General features: G+C 32.3%; 1 long non-coding RNA gene across 9 annotated transcripts; it reads right to left on the bottom strand.

The window, feature by feature from the left end:
- Positions 1 to 613: 613 nt before the first annotated feature.
- LOC115954185 lies at positions 614 to 6,046 on the bottom strand. 9 transcript variants are annotated; one of them, XR_004083839.1, is made up of 8 exons: positions 5,687 to 6,046; positions 5,223 to 5,362; positions 3,404 to 3,438; positions 3,142 to 3,168; positions 2,956 to 3,007; positions 2,566 to 2,661; positions 1,489 to 1,588; positions 614 to 956 (listed from the first exon to the last, which is right to left on the bottom strand). It is a non-coding gene; the product is annotated as an uncharacterized LOC115954185 (long non-coding RNA). The 9 variants fall into 9 exon arrangements; XR_004083841.1 differs by having other exon boundaries at positions 3,142 to 3,162; XR_004083840.1 differs by lacking the exon at positions 3,142 to 3,168 and having other exon boundaries at positions 5,687 to 6,045.
- Positions 6,047 to 6,291: the final 245 nt, after the last annotated feature.

The following is a 6,291-nucleotide window of genomic DNA, read 5'->3' as shown; positions in this document are numbered from 1 at the left end:
ACTCACTCAATAAAATAAATACTACAACATATTTTGAAAATCTAACCGTCAAATTGCATGTTCTTTACGCTCTTAATACGCATATTAAATTTTGTGTCAATCGGATACCATTTACTATATGATCTATAAGCTTATATTTTGTACATAATTTTAAATTACAAAAACTTACAATTTAAAAAATTTATTGATGACATAACTATTGATCTTTAATTTTCTTGAAATTTTGCAAGCATGGAAGATATAAGAAGAAGATGTAATCCAATGGTGGATTTGTCAAAATTCACATCCAATAAAAAGATATTAAGTAAGTTTGTATTTTAAGGCTACAACTAATTTTGTTGCTAAACTTTGTCCTTAATAAAATGCTTGAGATCATTCAAACAAAGTGAGAAGTAGCAAGGACTTCAATTTCTCAATAGATCTCATACCCTCTTAGAATTTTCCACACCAACTGCATCATGCATGCCAGCACCAAGTTCCATATATTTGAAGATTACTTTGACATAATATAAACTTATTTTAATTTAAAAAAAAAAAAAAAAAATTAGAACAACTACACGGTTCATGACATCACATTGGGCAAATACAGACCCATTCAACCAATTCACTTAGATAATCTCAAGAAACTGCCATCTTTTTGCCAAAATACTAACTCAAGAAATTGCCCCCAACATATGAGTTTCCAATTATGAAATATCTAATGGACCTGGACTGTTATCTTTTCATCTTCATACACGACACATATAATACATAGAACCGTATTAAGCATCCAACAATAATTTTCTTTACCAAATTCTTTATTGGTTTTACACCATCATATAGACATATCATGAAAAGAGAGAGATCTATACATCCAATATATGATCATGTCAGGTGCTATACTTCCAAGAAAACTGCTTAAAAGTACACCAGATGGTTTAAATGCAGTGTCCACTTCCCATGTGTTTGCTGCATCCCTACAAACAGAAGAAAGGTAAGCACTATGACTTGGGACTGTAATAAACTACTTTGTTTCTATGTATTAAAATAGCCCAAAGAGTGTTGGCAAAGATGACAGTGATGTGATTGCACTGGTCTTGTGACTGATACACTCTTTCCTTTGGCAGCCCATTCCAAATTTGCAGCTTTTAGAACCTCAAGATTATTGTTTAGCTGTTTGAATAGTCTTACAACAACTTTATGCCAAACTCTTTTCAAGTGCAAATCCCTCAGTATTAATCAAAACCAAAAACTCAACAAACACCTGTTTGTTTTTTGTGAAAACAACTAACCAAAAACTCAACAAACACCTGTTTTTTTTTTTTGTGAACACAACTAACCAAAGATCATAATTTTAATTAACAATCAACTCATTATCTTAATATGTGATCCCAAAATATTAATACATAGAACCATATGAGGCATGCAACAATAATTTTGTTTACCAAATTCTCTATAGGTTTTACACCATCATATAGACATATCATGTAAAGAGAGAGAGATCCACACCTCCAATATATGATCATGTGCTATACATCCAAGAAAACTGCAGAAAAGTACATCAGGTGGTTTAAATTCAGTGTCCACTTCCCATGTGTTCGCTGCATCCCTACAAATAGAAGAAAGCTAAGCACTATGACTTGGGACTGTAATAAACTACTTTGTTTCTATCTATTAAAATATCCCAAAGAGTGTTGGCAAAGATGACAGTGAAGTGATAGCACTGGACTTGTGACTGACACTCTCTTTCCAGTCAAGAAGAAACTTAAGGCTGACTTGACTTTGGCTCTAGGACCTAAGTTCTAATGGTGAGTGGTGATGTGAACCACGTCATAGGCAATAAATAGGTGGTGTAGGCATTCCACTTCTGTAGCACATAAATGGCAAGAAACATCAATGATGAGATTGCTAATTGCTAACTCCCTTCTCACTAGAAAACCTTCATTTAATAGTTTCCATTTGAAAAATAATGGCTTTGAAAGGGAGATAAATCTTTCACAGGGAAGCCCACATCTGAGAACTATATCATCTTCCACAGGGCAGACACATCTGAGAACTATATGTCTGAATTATGCTCCTTCCATCTAAGTATTCATTAGGGATAAGCCAATAGGTTCTCTTGATAGTAAAGAGATCTGACTGATCATGGGGTCAAATTGGTTTCCCTGTACTTCCGAATTAGTTATAATGTTGTATTTCAATGGCAACATGACTCAGAACTACTTTGAGAATTTAGTTTGAGCTTTAGAGAATGGTCAATCAGATTCAAATGCAGAAACCTAAAAGATAAAAAGTTCATTTTTAAAAAAGAAATTGAACTTAAGGGATGAAGAAATTTTATCAGCAAGTACAGTTGCAATCCCAACAATGATGAAAACACGTGATTTTTTTATTTTTATTTTTATTAAATGATCAATCACGAATCTGAGGGGTTGAGGGATACTCTAGTGGTTCCAACACCTCTTAAATATTATGATCAGGAAACATGTTCTAATACATATTAAAGCAAATAAAATAAACCAAATAAATGAATAAGCCAATCTTTGACTCCTTATCCTAATTAAAACTACTTATTTGTTTTGCTACCTGAATAGTCTTATGAACAGACTCTATAGTCCCAATTCTTCTCAACTTCAAATACCTTCCTTTGGCAACCCATTTCAAATTTTCAGCTTTCAGAACCTGTAAAAATATTTTTAGCTGTTTGAATATTCTTATGACAACTTTATGTCAAACTCTTTTCAAGTGCAAATCATTTAGTATTAAACAAAATCAAATCTCAACAAACACTTGCTTGTTTTTTGTCACAAAACTAATCAAAGATCGTCATTTTGACTAACAATCAACTCATTATCTTAATACATGATCCAAAAATTTTATTTAATTTTAAGAACATTAAGAGGAAGGTGCACTTTCAAAGATGCTTTTCCGAAAGTATTTAAATGAATTATCTAGCTCTTTATCTGTAGAGAGTACCTACTGATGACCTTGACATAGGATCTAGTCCTTTAATGACTGCTCCACATTCCTTGACAAAAAGACCCAAATAAAGATTTGAAACAATTAATTTGTATAAAAACTATTTAAATCTCTAAATCATAAGTGATAGCAAATAAAAAATAAAAAAGTGTACATGCCATATTAGAGGAGTCTACTCTTTACCTCCCATTTTAGCTCTAGAATCTGAATCTAGGCATGAAAAAAAAGAGAAAAAAGATTATGTATTTTCTAAGCAATTGAATAAAAGGGGAAATTGGTTTAAGATATTTTCAAAGAAAACAAGAGAGTTCAATACCACTGAACTATATTGAAAATGTTGCAATTTAAGTCATTGACCAGTTACCATCCTCCCATCCAAGAATATTCACAAAAACACTTATCACTAAAGTAGGGGATCCATAAAATAACATTTCCATGGTCTTACCTTAGAGGTTTTGAATTCCAGCAGACACTTCAAACCTAAAAAGTAGAAAGAAACAACAAAGATAAACATTTAGACTAGAAGGACCTTTCAACATTTTACCACACTAACCATTACATGATTCAGCTTGGCTGGATAGATCTAAAGCATTTTCAACTCTGAGAGTTGAACTTTGAACGCTCATATATGTTTTACAGTGAATTTAATATCTTAACAATAAGCAGGAAGAAAATATACAAATTTAATCCCAATTATGGAAAATAAAAAAGGATAGGATTTCATACCGCATAGAAACCTCTCAAACATTGCATATTCTTATGTTTTCCATCCAAATCCAAATTTTTTCAATAGTTAAACCACATTAAGGGGGGAAAAAAGCAGAAAATGGAAAAATGCAGTAACCATATGAGCAATGCAATCAATAAAAAAATAGTAACTTTGGTTAGAACATTCTACAATGGAATCCAGTTTTGAATTCACACTTTCTTTGAAGTTTGTTCTTATTTTGGCAATGTAGAAAATAAGTATACAAACATAATAAACCACTGCAGACCTAGCAATTTCTCTTATGGTGCTTTTCAAAATATTGGCCTTCAACTTATTTTTGCCCCTAAAGGACTACTTGGTACCAACTATATGCCTAGGATTATATTAGACGCTATGACTTAACTTGCTGCCATAGCCTCTTTGAGAAAGGAAGGATACTTAAGGATTCTGAGTCTATAGTTTAGTGCAAAGTTGATTTTTATTTCTCTTGGTAATATGTTTGATGCATTCTTGTTCTGTTGTCACTTACCTCTCAATAAAATAATGGAAAAATCTAAGAAATATTATTCAGCGAATCAATAAAAGTAAAGAAACAAAATTATGTTTTAGAAATTAAAAATAAAACACGAACCATTGGCTTGATGAATTGCATAGGTCAGAAACATCTAAGCAAACAGATTCAATATCTTGACAAAGCATTTCATCGAACTGCTTGTGTGCTTCACTTAAATTTCAATTTCAAACAATCAGCAAGCATACTTGTTATTTGGTAAAATTGAAAATGTCGAAAGAAGAAATTATGCACTAGAAGCAGACAAATTCTCAAATGAATAAGAGACAAATATTATAAGAAATGAAAATCAAACTGCAAGGTGGAAATGAAAGGGTGAAGTTTGACCATTTTGTTTAACTCATAGTCCAGCAGGAAGATGTGCAATTGAGTCCAGCGGGAAGAAATTTTTGTTTAACCACAACCATCTTTATAAAGAAAAACGAAAGGGTGAAGTTTGACCATTTTGTTCAACTTATTAACAAAATCATAATGATTCATCTATAATGAATTTTCAGCCTCCTTGAAGCTTCCAATATACCAAATGTAGTAAGAAATATATCTTTTGCTACTTATACCAAGTCTTATATACCAACAACTAATACCAAAAAAACATCCTACACATAATGGCCATTTTCACCATCATGAATCTTCAATTCAAGTGATGCAAATATGTCATCAATTATTTAAGGATTGCCCTTGTAGTAATCAAAAACAGTAGTCAAAATCTGAAAGAAAATTTTAAAAAGAAACTGTGTGAATATTCATTCATAGATGAACTTTAATGCAATCATGTTCAAAGTAGGATATCTATTAAATTCCTGAAGAATTTCATTAAGTGAAGAGAAGCAGCATTAGTGACCAGATTTGGTAGTAATTGTTTTCAAAAATATTCAAAGAATGTCATACGCTAAGTTGTAGTTCCAATTGGAGCTGATTCATCATCTGGAACGATAAAAATTAAATTAAGAATCATTAGTTGCAATTATTGTTTGGGCTGCTTACCTTCAACGGAAAGGCATGCCAATCCTCCATCTTGAGCAACACTTTACACACGATTGAGATAGGCGCAAAAAATGCGGTTACTGGAAATCTGTTATGAGTAGAAAAGCTCTTTGAAAACCACAGTCAAACCAAGGTGAAACCTATGAAGTCAGAAAATTTTGAGGACAAAATTTCAATAGCAACTCATATTATGAATGACCCAAATATTTATCATAATATGATTAAGGTTCATGTCAAATATAGCAATTTTATTAACCATGAGATAACTCAAGCAAGCGACAAACATCTTTGGCACTAGGAATTTCCAAGATTGCTCTTGGTCATTTGTCTTGTGTTAACTGGTATGGCAAATAAAAAAAGGGGGCCAAAATAGAGCTATTGAAAAAGCCATTGACACATTAAAGCTGCCAAGGAGGAATTAAACTATAGCATTAATAAACCCAAACAAAGTTTTTTTTTTTTACCTTGACAGGTCAATCGTTAATCTTCTGCATTAGACCTATATTCCTGGAATCATTCAAAATGTTAAAAGACAAACAGAGAATAAAGTGACATCTTTCTGAGGTGCTATTTATTCATATTCCATTTAGTTTTGGTAGGAAAATTTTTAGTAAAAATTTCTGAATTGCTAACAAATAGAGAATACAGGTAGGAGTACATATGGATAAAAAAAAAAGTGCCAAGATGCGCTCAATTGGAGACAGAGTTTCAAGGGCTGGCTGGCAAAGCCTTCCCCTACAAAATAACTAAGAGGCTGTTTGGATGCAAAAATTTTATCACTCAATTTCCGTCACTCAATTTCCATCACTCATCACTCATAACTCATCACTCATCACTTAATTTTTCACACCCGTTCGGCACCATCACTCACTTTCCATCACTCAATATTTTTCACACTATTTGTAGGCCCCATACTTGTCACTTGGTGCAGCTTTTTTTTTCCCCAGTACCCAGAAACCCGAACCCAGTGAAAGAAGGGAAAAAAAAAAGTTCAGATCACCTGAACCCAGTGAAAAAAAAAAAAATAAAATAAAATAAAATAAAATAAAACCGAACCCAGTGAAAGAAA

Source organism: Quercus lobata, chromosome 7, assembly GCF_001633185.2.
Source record: "Quercus lobata isolate SW786 chromosome 7, ValleyOak3.0 Primary Assembly, whole genome shotgun sequence".
In the NCBI taxonomy this organism is placed as follows: domain Eukaryota; kingdom Viridiplantae; phylum Streptophyta; class Magnoliopsida; order Fagales; family Fagaceae; genus Quercus; species Quercus lobata.
Note: the sequence above shows the minus strand (reverse complement) of the source record. Positions and strands in the feature narration are given on the sequence as shown.